Source organism: Trachinotus anak, unplaced genomic scaffold (genome assembly GCF_046630095.1).
Source record: "Trachinotus anak isolate AG129_WGS33_773 ecotype Australia unplaced genomic scaffold, CSIRO_AGI_Tana_v1 ptg000005l, whole genome shotgun sequence".
NCBI classification, from domain to species: domain Eukaryota; kingdom Metazoa; phylum Chordata; class Actinopteri; order Carangiformes; family Carangidae; genus Trachinotus; species Trachinotus anak.
Genome location: NW_027273856.1, coordinates 21,617,442 through 21,634,253, shown reverse-complemented (window position 1 = coordinate 21,634,253; position 16,812 = coordinate 21,617,442). Strand labels below are relative to the sequence as shown.

The 16,812-nt window shown below is 39.7% G+C and overlaps 1 protein-coding gene across 10 annotated transcripts in view; it reads left to right on the top strand.

Annotated features, from left to right (window-relative positions):
- The first annotated feature begins 7,639 nt into the window (after positions 1-7,639).
- The window catches only part of epb41l2 (erythrocyte membrane protein band 4.1 like 2), a 51,096-nt gene continuing 41,923 nt past the window's right edge, over positions 7,640-16,812 (top strand). For 5 of the 10 annotated variants that reach the window (XM_071478924.1, XM_071478923.1, XM_071478918.1 and 2 more), the window contains exon 1: positions 7,653-7,836. The gene's annotated coding sequence lies outside the window, so the exon portion shown is untranslated. Of the gene's footprint in view, positions 7,837-16,812 lie in introns of all 10 variants that reach the window. The other 5 variants (XM_071478919.1, XM_071478917.1, XM_071478925.1 and 2 more) reach the window with 3 other exon arrangements.

Sequence of the window (16,812 nt, the reverse complement as noted above, 5' to 3'; positions counted from 1 at the left end):
CATAGGGAGCTCAGAGTAGAGCCACAGCTCCTTTGTATCGAAAAGGAGGCAGTAGAGAGGCATCTGATCGGGATGTCTCCTGGGTGCCTTCCACTGGAGGTCTCCCAGGTGTATCCAACTGGTAGGAGGCCTCGCACGCTGGAGAGATTATATATCTCATCTGGCCTGGGAACAATTTGGGATCCCCACAAGAACAAAAATGTTGCAGGGAAGAGGGACGTCTGGACTGCTTGATCCAACCTCAGATAAGCAGGAGAAAATGGATGGATGAATGGATGGATGAATGGATGAAAGGATGAGACTTGGTTAGAACCATAGAGTTCAGTACAGTTTCAAGTGTATGTCTGCCGTTTTCTTCCACTCCTTTGTCTGTTAGGCCAACAGATACTTGTTATACAGATTGTTTGTAATAGTAAGATGAAAGAGAGCACTTTAATAAAACAAGTAGTATTAAGTTAATCAGTATCTAACAAATGTTCCCTTAAAGATATTAAAGTAGGTGAAAGTCATTGAGTTTACATGTGGGTTTGTTTCCATCCGTTCATGAATGAATATCTGTTCTCTCAGTAAAAGCATGCCAGTATAGAAAGTACTGCTGGAAACTGTTGGAACAATAGTAAAATTATTTTTTTGAACGGAGTGACAGTGAAAGCAACTTTGTTTTGTAATTTGCTGGAAAAAAAACAGGAGGTAACTTGAGAGATATCTTGAAACCAACAGGTTAAGTACTTAGACATATATCAAATGAAATAGCTTTCATACATCTGACTGCCATGTGGAAGCTGTCTGTGAGTGGTCCCAGTTCAAACCACTACTTATTTCCCATCCTGACCTTTCAGGGTGACCCACAGGACATATGAGGACCTCAGAGTGAAACTGGACATCTGGAGGACCTATAGCCTCAGTTAGCAAAATATCAGATGAGGGAGGAGTTTGGGAAAGCCACATCAAAGGTGTCTGGCCTAAAAGAGGTCATGGCACACTATCAGATAACTCGGTAGGGAGAGGTTGACCATTTTTATCAGGGGTGGAGATGTTGACCACAGGTGTGGATGTATTTATCAGGCTGAAGGAGTGGTTTGAGGAACTTCTTGCCAACATTTCTTGGTAAATAACATTCATGCTAAGATGGTGAAGGCTCTGAGTGTTGACACAGCACTGTGTACTGTAGATGCTGGAAATGACACTGCAACCTCTCTGCAAGACTACAGTAGATATTAAAACCTCAGCTTCAGTCTTGGTTGTGGAAGTTGCAGCAAAGGATCAGCTCGTTACCATGGATACCAGAGGATGAGATTCTTTCCAGTGTTTTCACTTGAGACAGGAAACACTCATGTCAAGTTTGTCTGTGATATGCGGGGGCAGAGTCTGGACGACAGGTGGCTGCTGGAAAAATCTGGATGGTGCCTCCTCAACCTCTAAGATGGATTTGGAATAAAACTGATGGAAAACTAAAGTACTACTGGAAATATCCTCCAACTGCAGAACAACGTTGCACAATGTTCTTAATCTGCTAACCAAAGTACATATTGGAATAAACGCAATTATAGCCACATTATCAGGCACTGGTGTTGCCTCTGCCTGCAAAATATAAGCAAAACAGATTTAAACTGATAATAAAGTGACACTGGTAGAAATTTAAAGAGAAATTGAAAGTTTAATTGAGGCAAATGGCAACAAAATAAAGTTATAGTCAATTTAAATGGGTCAGAAAGTTAAAAAAATAGTTTCTGTTGCATAAACATATTATATAATAATGACAAAAGCATTTATTAACAACATTTTCATTCACATTTTTAAAGATTTAATTTCATAAGAGACATTTTATGACATTTGTCAGGATGCTGCACAGTATGTACAGTATTGAGCTGGGGTGAGATGTGAATTTTCCTCTCTGCTCTCTTGGTATGAAAAGCACAAAATTCTTCACATTTTTCTAGAACAGCTTCAGTGTGACTGCGTGACTTTGTGTGGAGTGCAAAAGAATGAAAACAACCAAACAAGACCACATCCAGTGGTCTACCGCGTGAGGAAGACGGGGCATTTCTCGCAGACACATTCATTTCATAATCTGACACACATCACTATGTTTTCAAGATTACACTCGTGTTTTTGTCACACTTGGTCAAACACTGCTGTGGAGCTGAAGGTCAGTTTTTTTCCTCATTTGTCACCGATTTGGATGAGACTGAAGTGATGGAAAGAGGAGCTGCTGTCCTCTAGTGGCCGCTCAGTTTTATGCATCACAGGCTGGGAGTGAAGCATCACCACCAGTGGTCTTTACCACCAGACTAGGGGTTTGGAAAATTGAGTTCTTAACTTTAATAAGGAGATAAGAAGAAAGAAATAATGAAAAATAGTGAATCTTAAAAGTGTATACATATTACAAACATCCACCATCTAATAACCCCCAACACATTTTATGAATTTGAATGCATTAAAGAGCAGTCAAACCTACTATCTGACAGCCTATTTAGAGAGATGACTTGCTTGTTACAGAGAGCTACTATTCTTAAAGCGAAGACAAAATCTTTTCAGCTCATTTGCTTAATTACAGCTTTCAGTGAAGCTTATCAGACATTTCATGCAAACCTGTATGTTGTGGTGCATCCAGGTTCCAGGACACAGGAGACTATCTGTGCATCCAATAAGGCTCGCAAAGTTGTATTTCATTACACTATAGTTGGCGCTTCAAATATTGTATTGATATCTTTGTTTTTTTTAAGTGTATTAGGGTTCTTCTGACAGTGGATTTACAGATTTCCAATATATGTTGTTATGCATGACGTTATGAGATCATGCTGGCTCAGCTAAATATGTAAGAGGTGGTGGGTTGTGGTGATTTCATGCATTCTTTGGTTCTTTTATGATTCAGACATTGAATAGCTTCGGTTTTAAAGTCAAAGAATTTATGCAAGAGACAAGTGAAACATCCTCCTCAGCTTAATATTTGGCATTTAGAGAGCCGGAACATAACAGCACAGAGGCTTTCTGTGCGCCAGTTAATAGTTTGTGGGTGTGAGGTGCCAGACATTTGCCCTGCTCACATGTGCACACACAAAACAAATACAAACTTTGTGTATTTTCCTGTTTGAACTTTCTTAATTCAAGACACACCTATAACACATACACACACAAACAAACTTTTTTTTGTTCATGCAGGACATTAATTCCCAGGAGACTTGCTCCTACCCTAGTGGGGAGGGGGAGTCCCCTCTGTGTGGTAGTGTGAGACTACAAGTGCACGCGCGCGCACACACACACACGCGCACGCACGCGCGCAGTGACAACTGAAAAACGAGTTTCAGAGTAAACTAACATTTTATGAGTTTCCTGTCTCTCCCTGTCCCCATTTCTTGCCTAATCTTCTCTCAATGTTCTGAGTTCTTAATCTTTCTGACTGGCAACCTTCCTTCGTTTTTATCTCTCCATCAGGTTCTTTCTATTTAATAAGTTCTCTCTCTTCCTCGTTCCCTTATCTGACACCTGATCCTGGAGTTTAGGGTTACTACACACACAAAGAAGTGTGGAGAGGGGGCGGGAGAGCTAGTGGTTGACATTACATAAAACAAACAGATATGAACTGAGAGAGAAGTGTTTGTTCATTGTCCTGGTATTTTTTTTTTATGACACATGTGAAGATAGAGAGAGCGAGAGAAGTGCAGTCATACAGGGAAATACTCTGTCCAGTCAAGCAGCTTGTTCCAGCTGGTTATCAACTGGTTGTCAGGTAAAACGCAGCTTGATGCATGTGTGTGTGTAATTTGTGTGCATTATGTTGTGTTATCAAGTTTTTAGTGCAGGGTTGGGCTGGGTGTGTACATTTGTGCATGTATTTATCTATTTATTTTTAAGTATGCAGGCCTTTATCTAGACAACATTGTCTATTTTGATGATTTACTTAAAAAAAAAAAAAGATTATGCAGTGGCACAAACACCAGGTTTGTTCAGAAGATTTTACTAAATAGCGCTTACTTTACATGGCTTTGAGGTATATTGGCAGAAAAGTGAGCAATGGACAATCTCCTCCATCACTCACCACATATGGTGGTTTGTATTATGAGTACTGAGGTATGCGATGACTGTTTCGGTGTATTTCTGTTGAACACGATTAACCAGATATGTGTTTCCTGCTGGTGCATGGTGTGTCTCTGCTCTATTTAAACAGGCCATATTCTGGGCAATAGGTCAATACATTGATAGTGCATTATATGTATCGCTTCTGCATAATATGTGTATTTTAACTGAACCTTTTAAAACAGAGAATAAGCATCAGGGTCCTCAAATATAAGATGGCAGTGTTGTGCAAGTGTTCGCAGAGTATTAAAGACAGCAGAAGACACACCTGTCACACCTTTACAACATTAATACTCGATTATTTAATATTGAAAAATCTTTTTTCAGGACTCTATAAGTCTTCAAATGATTTCAGCCTTCTTCCACAAACAAGATTTACCAGACAATGATTTATTGAACAGGCTTCTCCCAAGTTAACCGGCTAATGGGCAGTGAGGATGCAATAATGTTTATGTATAGTAGCATTGTCTAATTGCACTTTAATGAAGTTTGATGATGGTTCAGCTTTAATGATGAGCAAGCCACTGCACATGATACCGTAGCTCCACAAACACACTGTAAAATCTTGAAGATCTTGTATCAGATCTTGTGTCAGACTGATTGTAAATGACTGTTTACAATTAAATCCTAATCTTTTAACTTCCTCACGATCTTTGATAGAGCACTACATGCAGACATAAACAACTAAAAATGAAATCACTTTTTAGTTACAATCAGCATAAAACTATTAGTGAAAATCACACATGAAATACAGCTTTAAACCACTTAATCTAAGCATTCCTCCATACGTATCTACTGACTTGATAGTTTAACTGATTGTTTGCTGTCTTTTGAATCAAGTTACACCGTTGCCAGGGCCATAATTAATGTTTTCTATCATAGGGTCAAGGGGTTGAATGATTTTGGTTTCTCAGGTCAGGGTCGAGGGATGGCTGCGCAATAGCGGACTGCTCCTCAGATCAGGACACAGAGTTGGCTGGACGATAGTTGGTTTGGATAGTGGGCAATATTTTGCTGTCCAGATGGTTGTGTCAGGGTAATTCCCCTCAGAAGGACTCGCTGCTAATCCTCCAGAGAATCTGTACTGGCTTGATCTCGTGCCTGCATGGGAAACCGACCAGCTAGCTGACAGCAGCTCCCTGGCTGTGGGACACTGTGTTTCTGATAGCCAGGCCTGTTAGCTTATCGACAGGATCACAGTCTGTTGGTTTACAGTGAGGATACAGGTAGCCTGGTTGACCAGCTCCACACTGTGGAGCTAAGGCAGTCAGCCTAGGGGCAAAGTGAGAATTGCTCTGTGGGCTAGCTAATATATAGCGCACTGTGTGGTTTGCGTAGGGTAAAACAGGAGGTGGACAGACGTAGCAGAGAAGAGAGAGAGCAAGGAGAGAAAAAGAGGGAGAGATCAGGTCAGGCTGATTAGGTGTGGAGTCAAGACTTACGACTGTCTTAATCTCAGTGTGGGAACTATTTCTGCAATATGGGACCTTTGCTGATCAGGTACATTTTTCTGACTTCTTTTGTTTGTTATTAGAAATTTATAAAACTTACATTGCACACTTACTGTCTAAAAGATAGTAACAGTACTCTGCAGTTAAGTAAATGCAGGTGTGATGTCAAAAAACAAACAAAAAAAACCCCAAAAACCAGCCTGCTATTTCCAATTTAAGAAGCAGATTTTACATATTGATGATCACTATTTTGAACTTTAGTTCTTTTGACGTTTGATTTCAAAAATGGCGATCAGATAGTGGATTTATTTTTTTTAATGTCAGCCTTAATGAAATTATATCTTCCCTCAAACAGCCTGTATTATTTTTATTATGATCCAAACTGAGACTGATAAAAATGAAGCTGACTTCGAGACAAGACTTCAGGCACAGAGGGAGGTGACTTTAATGTACTTAGCCATGTATTATTTGTGTAATTAAATGTCCCGGCGTGGGTGTGTTTCCCTTCACTCTGCTATCATGTGGATATTATGTCAATAGAATTAGATTAAAACATGATTACTTGCTGTCACGCTAGAGAGGAGATCTGCTGTGTGTTGTCTTTTTCTCATACTGTTCTGGATGCTCAGGAGTCAGGGGTGAACAGGAATCAGCTGCGCCACTTTCACTTACGAGCATACTGAATGAATTCTGTCACTGGTTAAAATCTCTTGCCTTTTTGTCCCACTCTCATTCACATCATAATGTAGGGATCATAAAAGTAGTAAAAGGCAGTAAAATCTATTTTATGTATATGGTATAAATGCATGAAAAGATATAATCCCCCATTACTTGACCTTGATTTTCAACTAAATCTAACTGAGAGATGCTGCTGAAGCAGAAGCAGCTCATAAAATAAACACATTGATTTGATGTGAAATAAGGTCCAGGGTTAAAGCAATGTCTGATTTTCTGTGCTCATACCCCTCCACCACTCTGTGTTTGTGTGTGCACGCTCTTCTGGTCTGCTGTGGCCTGCTGCTCTGCTGGATCCATGCTGCTCTGCTCACGGTGAGTCCACTGAAACACACCTCCTTGTTATTACTTTATTTATGACTTTGAATCCACATCAAGCTGCAAAATGTTGTCATTCCTATTGTCAATTCAAGACACAAAATATTTTAATATCTGTATTTCACGCATTCAAATTTCTTCCATCATTTTTTGTATTACTCCACTCAACACTAGTGTTGCCATTATGTGGTTGTTTTCTCCTCCTCTTTTGTAGATCTACATGCTGCCCCACACTATAAGCCAATTAGTTGAGCTTCTGTAATCTGGGTGTGGGTATGTAAGAGGCGTGTGTGTGTGTGTGTGTGTGTGTGTGTGTGTGTGTGTGTGTGTGTGTGTGTGTGTGTTTGTGCGCGTGTAGTTTTGTGTGTGCACAGTGGAAGTTGCCATGCCTTATGTAATGCAATGACTAGTGTGTCCTTTGTGTGTGTATGTCTCTGTGTGAGAGTAAGAATGATTTGAGAAGAGAAAGAATAACTGAATGTGGAAGAAGGTATCCACATAATCAGATAATCTTTTAATGTGTCCATCAGTGTCCAGATTTTAGGTGTGGATTCTAAGCATCAAGTGTAATTTTCTATAAACTCATACCAAAAAACAATACAACATGTATTTTGGTTACTTACTTGAGGTATGGTTCCAAAAGTCTGCGGAAAACAAAACAAAAGCAAAAACAAAAAAAACAAACTCAAACAAAAAAAACAGGTGAGATGCATCAACTTCTGTCAATAACCAATACAATTTTTTTTTAAAAAGGAGGCTGTAACTTTCAATTATAAAACTTAACTTGCTCTTACCCAAATTTCTATTCCAATGGCGGTTGCAAGAGTGGTCCGGAAAAAGAAAATCTGCACTGAAAAATGTGTAAATAAATGAATACACCATCAACATATTGCAGTGACCCTGTTTGAACCCTAGAGGGAGCCGCCTCGCCACACTACCGCTGCCACATCTGCATCGAACGTCCCTCTAACGCGAATGGACAGCTCAGGCGACCAATCACATTTCGATATCCAATACAGTAATCCCTCTGAGCCAATGAGAGACGGCTAAAAGATGTTTTTCACTGTATGGGGCGGTTCTTGGGGGGGATGACGGACACGTCTGGTTTGAGCCCCGGCCAGATTGTCGGTGTGGACTGTAGTGGAGATTTTTGGAGGCTGAGATAGTGGGACGTGCGTTATTTTTTTGGAGGAGGACAGAGTGAGAGGCCACGTTTGGAGAAGTTCCTCATACGCATCGTCAGAAACTGCAACAGGTAACGTTTGATTTTACCTCCTTTTAAATCACGTGATTTATACATCAGTAACTGTCGCTGGTTCAACACTTTTTCGATTTATTCATTTAATAGACCGATTTTCGTGCGACAAATTTAGAGGTACTCAATCTGTACTGACAGCCACAATGAGTAGAGGCAGTTTTTTTTTTTTAAATAGTCAAACAAACATCATGTTTCCCTGTGAAATCCGTTACCCTGGGTTGCAGCCGTACCCTCGATGGCGCCTATCTTCTCCCGTATTATCCCTGTTATCATCACCTAAACTACTTTCATGTTCCGCTGTATCTCGCTCGGGTGTGTTTCGTGTGGTCAGCACCAAAGGCTTCGTGGAAACGGTCAGCTTCGGCAAAACAGGCGTAACTCACATGTTTAGGAAGTAATGTAGTAAATGAACAGACCCTGGAAGCGGTTGTGTTTCCTGGTGTAGGTGAATTCTACCGTTACGTTGACGGTGAGTTGCCTCCGACCAAGCTAGCGTCGTCGTTACGTCTAAAGCACTGTTCAAACATCCGCCTCCGTTTCAGCGGGACGATTCGTGTAGCTGCTTAAGTAAACAAACATTTGCAAGTGAGCCTCAAGCTGCTGGGAACAACTGGAACATTTATTTTTTGGCTAACTTATCTGTTGTTGTTGTTGTTGTTGTTTAGCGGCGTTACTTGTGTGTCCATTCCCATGTGTCCCGGGCAGAGCTTCGTGCGACAGTAACTCAGCTAGAGGACACGCTGTTTCCCCCCCCAGGACTGATAGTCGTTTCATATGGTTTCATGTTGGAGAGTGGTTTAAAGAGATGTTTGGGAAATGCAGTTTCCCATGGTTGACGTTTGTTTACTGATTTTGAAGGATGGGTTTCGTCTGGTGATGTGGTAAAATAAAACACGGGATGGCGAATTACCATCCGGAAAAGATGGTCTTCAATTCATCAAGATGTGAACCACACAAGAGGAGGCAACTTCTTCAATTTTAGGGTTATAATCTGAAAACTATTTGACATTTTTACTTTATAAACAACTCTCATTGCTTTTTAATATGACCATGTAAATAAAGGATGATGTGTATCATATCATGCATGGGACATTTCTTCAGTAAAGGATTGATATCAAAGTCTGAAAATGGATTTTAAGCTCTCTGAAGTTAATTTTGTTTCAGTTTTGACTACACCCCCATTTCTGTTAAGATATCTTAGTTTCTCATTGATTTGTCTGCTGACATGGTGTACATTACTTTTCACGTGTGTTTGCCGGACAGACTCATACTTTGACAGAAGGCGAGGGCTGTAGTGGTTCTCAGACAGATAGGCAGGCAGGCCAACAAACTAACAGACTGGACTGAGCTGAGATTGTGCTGACGTGTAAAAGGTCAGCGGCAACTGGCAAGCATTGATTACATTAAATACTTTAATTTAAATGCATTAAACCAATCTCTGAACATCTGACTCTTTTAGAACAATCATACATGGTTTCATCAATAACTATCAAATAGGTGTCTTTTGCAGTTCAGTATTTGATGTGTGAAACTGACACAGACTCAGACAGACTAATATTAGTGAACCAAGCTATGCACTTACGGTACTAACAATCACCCTTAAATTCACCTCTAACTACGTGTCTGTGTGGCCAACTACTCATCACCTTAATCAGCACAACTCAGCTTTGGTGCCTATGGTCTTCTTGTCTTTTCACCTCTGAGGAAAGGGAAGGTAGGTTGGGTAGAAATGGAGGACATGAGGGCAGGGACAAAGTCATAGTGGTGGCGTACAGTGTGTGAGACTTAAGAACTAGACAATATGTTTTCTGTCATTGTAACAATTTACTTTTTTGTGAATGATGACATGTAATTTTAAAGTACAGAGCAATCGCCAAGTCAGATTTTGTCCTGAATAACTTCCAAAATACCCAAGCATGCCAGCTAAAAATAGCTGGTCATGTTTAACTTCCCAGATATACTGCTAGAATCTTTTAGTCATGGTAGCTGCTTTCCATATTAATGTTGGATATGAAGGATTGGACTGCGAACTTGCATAAAGCTTATCCCATGATGGTGATGCTATGACCTAAACCTCTTTAAGAGCCCAGGTGGAAACCCTGTGGAGCTGAGCAAATTATAGAAAAGAATCATCATCTGGCCAGCGCTCTACATTAATGTCAGTTTTTCTTGTCCTGCCAACCCACAATACATTTCTACAATGAAACGTTTTGTCACTGCTGAGTTTGACCACGGAAAAAAGTTCACAATAAGAAACTGCTGAAAAATAGAGAGCTTGAATCTTGCTTTAAAGTGAACAAAAAACAGGCAGAATAACATATAGACCAGTACAATATTTGAGAAGACAAGGCAACAGCAAGAAAATAGTTAGTTAAAAAAAGTACTTATTTGACTTGTTGTAAAGCCTCATTGAACAATAAAGTTATAATGCAGCCCAAAACAACAACAGCACAGATTGTACACCCAACAATTGCCAAAGAGTTGATTTCACACTCCTCCTTGCAATTGAGCATTATATGCCTCACAAAGGCATTCTTTTCTGCAGGGCTATTGTATTTTATTGTATTGTGTTACAGGTTTTCAGGTTACGTGGTACAGCAGCTCATGTAGGTGCACTTTCAGTCAAGTACAAGAAAATCCACTTGAATATAGGTTACAGCTTTTACTGCATGTATGTATATATAGCCACATAGAATAAAGTATGCATTGAAATATGTTTTACTCAGAATATTTTTTAATCTTTTTTTTTTTTTTTTTTTTTTTTAGCAGAAAGGGTTCTTGGTTTGGAAAGCTTTACGGGGAAGCCGGCAGTGAGCATGTACTGTATGTCACTCTGCTGTGTTGTTCCTGTCAGGCCCCTCTCTGTGTGTATAGTTTATCTATAATCATCAGTGCCATGTTCATTCTCAGACTCTCAGGATGTGTAGAACAGTAGCGGCTCTGTCAAACCCACTAATGAGAAGCCTTAATTGGTTGTTCTGGTGGGAGAATCTGCTCATTAAAGGTAGCTGGAACTAACTGTGGCTTAGCTAGAATGAGAGCATGATTCGGTTTTTCTTCTCTATATTGCCGTTGTCATTTCCAGTCATTTGGGATTTGTGAATCTTATGAAATGATGCTTTTGAATATGTGTTCAGTAGGTTGGCTCTTCCCAGTCTAAGCTTTATCATAAACTTGGGTTATTGGAGCACTGTAAATTAAAGTAATGGTAAAACAGGTGCACTGATGATGAAGAACTGTCTTATTGTGATAAGGGGACTAACTAGGGTCTTTGTCTAAGGGGGGAATATGGAATTGTTTTTTAAATTTTCTTTATTAATATTTTATCACTTGCAAACCGTTTATGGCATGTCTTCACTCATGCATTAGCTTAAGGCAAACACTACAAGGCACATACATGCCCACACACTATACCCCGTCTGTTCTTTTTTCTCATCCTCACCTTGTGAGGGGTTCAATAGTAAGTTTGGGAGACACAGGGAAGCAAAAATAGGAAAACGGGAAAGTGGAGATGGAGTGACCAAAGGAGAAAGGGAGGGAAGGCAGAAACAAATGGAGAGGAAATGAGTAAGAGTGAAGGAGAGACTGAGTGAGAGCGACAGAGAGAGTGAGAGATATTGCTTAACCATTCGGAAAGGCTATGGGAACATCCCTGTGTGTGTGTATGTGTGTGTGTGTGTGTGTGTGTGCATTTTCATCCTGACCCCTGTGCGATCAACAGGAGCAAAACACGTCACATCAGCTCAGACACACATACATAGTCCTACTGTCTCACATCACTTTGAGTGGCCAGTGGTGACTGTTTTTTAGAAAAGTAGCGTGTATAGAACAAAAAGAAATCATCCAAAGCAGAAAGTCACAAATCTAATTCAAGACACTTTCTTTGCTCTGCTCCAGTCTACGAAAGTGATCGCTACTATACCTACAAAGTACACGTCAAGGCTTTCATCTCCTGCATTGTAGTGACATCGGGACAGTCGCAACAATTACTAAGGTGGACATATTCTGCAGTCTATCAGTCAGCCGTGACTGGGGAGTATTAGCCTCTTGCTTTCAGGGCAGCTTGGCCAGCAGGCACCACAGGGTTCGGATTCACACAGAGAAGATCAGAGAGGCATGGATGAATGGAAACTGTAGTGCAATGCTCAGCTTAATACGGCCACAGAGGCTTTGGGGGAAGAGGGGAGGAGAGTGAAAGAGGGATAGAGATGTTAAGGACGTGTGATGGAGGAGGTCAGCTAAATGCCAAAAAATGTAAATGAGAAATCTGAAATACATAATGGTAAAGTAAGAATTCAGGGTTATTTTAATTGTGTTGAGCCAATAAGCTTAACAGAGTTAAATAGAATAGAGGTTACGAGATCTATCTAAATTGTGGAGATGTGATTTTTTTTTCTTTTTGTTAAATGAGTGGATCTATTGAAGGAGACCAGAAAATGCTTGTATTAAAGGGTAACATTTTACATCAGAGAGGGCAAACTGCCTTCCCCAGCAAGTGTCCAGTTCTGAAAGAAACGACAGAATAAAAAACAGAGGGAGAGAGCGTGGGCCTGTGGCTTTGGCAGGGCTCCAAACATAGTTAAAAACAGATTAATCAGCATAGGGTCACATTCTCACAGAGAGGCTGAACAGAGCATGGCAGGACAGGGCAGCGCCTTCATCTTTTAAAGGCCGCATCTTAGGGAGCAACGCGAGGAAATGTTGGCGCAGAGGTTTCATCAGCAGAAGAATTGATAATGTTGTGGTTGAAATCTGTTTGACCAAGAACATACGACGATTGCAAAAGCAAAAAAAACCCCAAAAAACGAAATAATATAATATACCGTAGAAGTAATTTTGAAAGCAAATTTTAATACATTGATCTAAATATCTTTAACAAAATGTTAATGAAGTAACATTTATGTTTATTTTTACAGGTTTAGGTTTACTTATATTTATATTAATAATATAATAATAATAATATATATTGTATTTATTTCTTATATTTCCTATATGTATAACATTACTGATAGAAAATTCTTTAACATTGGAAAACTTTGATAAAGTTGATATCATAGCGAGTAGGATAACATGGACTGAGCAAAGGATATAAGGGATTTATTTTTTTCCATGAGAACTTTCTGAGAAAATAATCAACAAAGACTGATTATTTTTACCATTAGTCATTCATTTATTCTGTCATTCTTTCATTGTGTGATTGATGGATTCATTCATTCATCCATCCATTGAACAATTAATTCACTTAATTCATTCATCATGTGATGACTATTCATTAATTTGTTCATTCATTCATTCAGTCTGTCAAAAAAGTCAGAAAGGCTTGTGAATAAGAGAAGAGAGGAATCATGTGGGAGGGGGAGGAAAAGGAAGTGAGAGGAGTGTCTGGGGCAAGAAGGTTGAGAGGGAGAGTAGACTTGCTAACTTGCTCTCATTAGTTGCTTTTGAGAGGCTCTGAAGTTTGTAAAACATTTTGGAAAGTGTGTAAAGAACCCAGTGAACTGTGTGTGTGTATGTGTGTGAGTGAGGGGGAGATTCAGACTGACAGAAAGCAGGGTCAGTAGACAGTCTTTCCCACAGGTCAAAAATATACAGGGCAGGGGCGATAAGACGGAGCTCCAAAAGTTTGTCGGACATGTCAAAAATGTTACTTAATGCATTAATAAATAATACTAATAGTTAGATAATTAAAATGGAGTGTAGAAGTGACGTGAAGAAGTTGTTGTTGCTGTTCATTGTACTATATATATAGTGCTGTTTATTATTTTATTGCCAAGTAATAAAGGCTTCCCTCATCGACTAGTGTTTGCTTCGACTGTACTGATTTTCCTTATATGATAATGAGATGGACACATCCATCCATGTCCAGGGTAAGAATTGGTTCATAGTGTCTGGTTCATCTTGTCTTTAATTGACATTAAACACAAGAATCAAGAGACTGTGTGGCTAGTTAGCTTAACTCAAAACAAGAGTAAACATCTAGAGCAGCAGCCTATTGCTTAGCTACCTAGTTATTGGTAAGGTTCTTCACAAAACTACACCTGCCAGTGCGTGTAAATCATCCATATACTATGTACTGTTGTAGCATCATTGTATTCCTAAACCAGTGCTGTGTCTGAAATCACTCCCTTGTTCGCTCATTCACCACTCCCAACATAGTAGACATAGTAGTGAGCGCTAAACTGAGATTTGGGACACCAACTAATGATTTATTTTGTATCATCACTGTTGACTGGAGAGTTGCACAACAGTAATTTTTGGAAAGTAGTGTAAGTGCTGTCTACACTACTTTTTTTGTTTCATTGTGAAATTCTTGAGAGCACAATACAGTGGATTCTAGCAGGTTTCACAATTCTTCAGTTTTGCTTTGGGATGATAATGTACTCTGTCTATAAATTTCCATACTCAGAATATGGAAACTCAAATAAAATGCAGGACACTAAACGCTATATGGTAAATAAGGACTGATTTCAGACTCAGCCAAGGTGTGTGGTTTCTTGGAACCTTTCTTGTAATCGTAAATAAAGTGCAAATGCCAGATGTTGAATGAATCTGAATCTGAAGCTTTCAAAGTCCAATGGGATCATTTTAATCATTGTTTCATCTTCTTCTCATAGCATGGACAGAACAGTTCAGGAACACATTCTAGCCTTTAACAAAGACTGAATAAAGAAACCCTTTATAATAAAACCTGTTAAGTTACAGAGGTTAGTCAAACAAAGGCCAGTGAGTAGAGCAGGCCAGACTTTCATCAGAGAACAAAACAGTTCAGAGCGAGGTAGAATAGCTTGATTGTACAGATGTTTTTAACGTTGTCATTTCCTGTTTTTATGTTGAAAAGTTTCTAATTAGGGAGCCACAGACAGAGACATGTATGGCTAAAAATGACAATTGAAGATAAAGATACAGGGATGGGTGATTAACCAGGGGAAACGGGAGGAGGGAGCACTTCCCGTTTCCTGGTTAGAGGTCAGAGGTCACTGGTCTGGGATTAACTGATACTAGGCACCTAAGTAAATCTTTCTGGTCATGTCATTGAGTGAAGAGCTGGTTACTGCAGCATTTTTCACGTGACAATGTGTGAGTGTGTGCCTGGATTATGGAGGCAACATGTCCTCACAGTAATTGTGAAAACAGGATGATGTTCTAAAAATGAGGACATCTTATGGTGTTCACAGGGGGAATGCCTAATTTTAGACTTAGGGGTTAAGGTTAGTAGTTAGGAAATTACTGGCAGACGGCTATGAGCTGGTGATGTGCTGGAGCACTTTGCAGTCTCACGATTGTATTTTGTGATCACTGCTGTAAGAATAGGTTGAGAGAAATCATTTTGAATGACTTTTGTATTGAATCTACTGTCACGATTGAGAAACCATGTTTTGGCAGTTTGCTAACAGCAAAGCTTTCAGTCTGTTCCAATCAATACTTGATGATCCAGATGTTTTTCACCCCATCTGCATCAAGTTGCCACACAAGGCAGCCGTAGAAATGAGCCCTAATGCTCATGAAGTCATTTGTTTTGCCAGAGCACCTGTTGCTACCACCCTCTATGGGATGTATGTTGCCATAGTAACACCACACCCACTGCTAGAAGAGTGAAAGAGAGAGGGACTGCGTTGAGCTGTGCGGTTGAGCTGTCTGTCTTTTCCTTTCACTCACACACTCTTTCTCTTCCTCCCAGCTAATGCCTGCTTTCTTTCTCTCCTTTTTTCCTGTTTTTTCAATCCCTCTCGCACACATGGTAAACTGTATCTCCTCTCCTCATGTGCACTCGTGTGACCCACCCATACTTTCACTCTTTGTCTCGCACACACTCACGTTCACACAGACAGGGCACTTGCGCCTGACTGCTTTAATCGCTGAATAGGGGAGTTTAGCAGTTAACAATAGTAGTTATGAGCTGACCCATTATTCTCTCACACACAGAGAGAGACAGAGAGAGAGAGAGAGAGAGAAAGACTTGACATTAGGAGATTAGATAAAATATATTTTCATTTTATTTAATTTTTACGATAAATTTGATGATTAGAATATTGACTTTACTTTGAGGTCCAAGAAATGGAGTAAATGCCAAAAAACAAGCACTAAGGCAAGACATTTGCTAGTTCCAGTTTTTCCAAAATATGCATTTGCTGCTTTTGTCTGTTTTGTATCATTGTAAATTGATTGGATTTAAGTGTTGGAAAGTGAGTTAAACACATCAAGTAATTTCAAAACCTGATTTTGAGCTCTGAGAAATTGTTGATGGGCATTTTTAGTAAGTGACCAATCCAAACAAAAGCAACATATTGACCAGTAAAAAAAAATTAAAAATAATTATTTGCAGATAATAATAATATTATTATAATAATATTATAACATTAGAATTAGGCCTTTGCAGTGTTCTTGGAGTGTTTTGTAGTCCTGAATAGAAGGAGCATAGAAGTAAATGGGGGGGCCTAATGTTGTGTAGCGGTTTTACGCTACAGAGTTTTACGGCTGACAATAGCACTTTTGAGTTGACACTAATAACACAGTAACAGAACAAATGACATAGTGTTGGTCATTTAAACATCACTTATAAACTGACCTTTCATTTTAGACCATTCACTTAGCTCAAATTGAAGGCAGCAAAGAGGTACGAGGGAGCGTTTGTGTTGTTTCAGCCCAGTGAAAGGTTGATGTCAGGTGTGGATGGAAGTAGAGGCACAGGCAGAGAGTAAGATGAAGGGATGAATGGATAGACAGGCAGACAGACACACAAACATACACAGGGATTATCCTTTGTGTAATCCGCAGTTTCAGGGTCAGAGTGCAGTGTAAAGGGGCGTGCATGTTCAGAATTTTCACACCAGCTGTGTGTGTGTGTGTGTGTGTGTGTGTGTGTGATTGTGTGATTGAAAACATAAACCTATAGCTAGTGTGTTTATCAGTGATTCTCTGAGCACATGTTTCCATATGTTTTAGTATCCGTTTATATGTGTGTGCGTCTGCAGG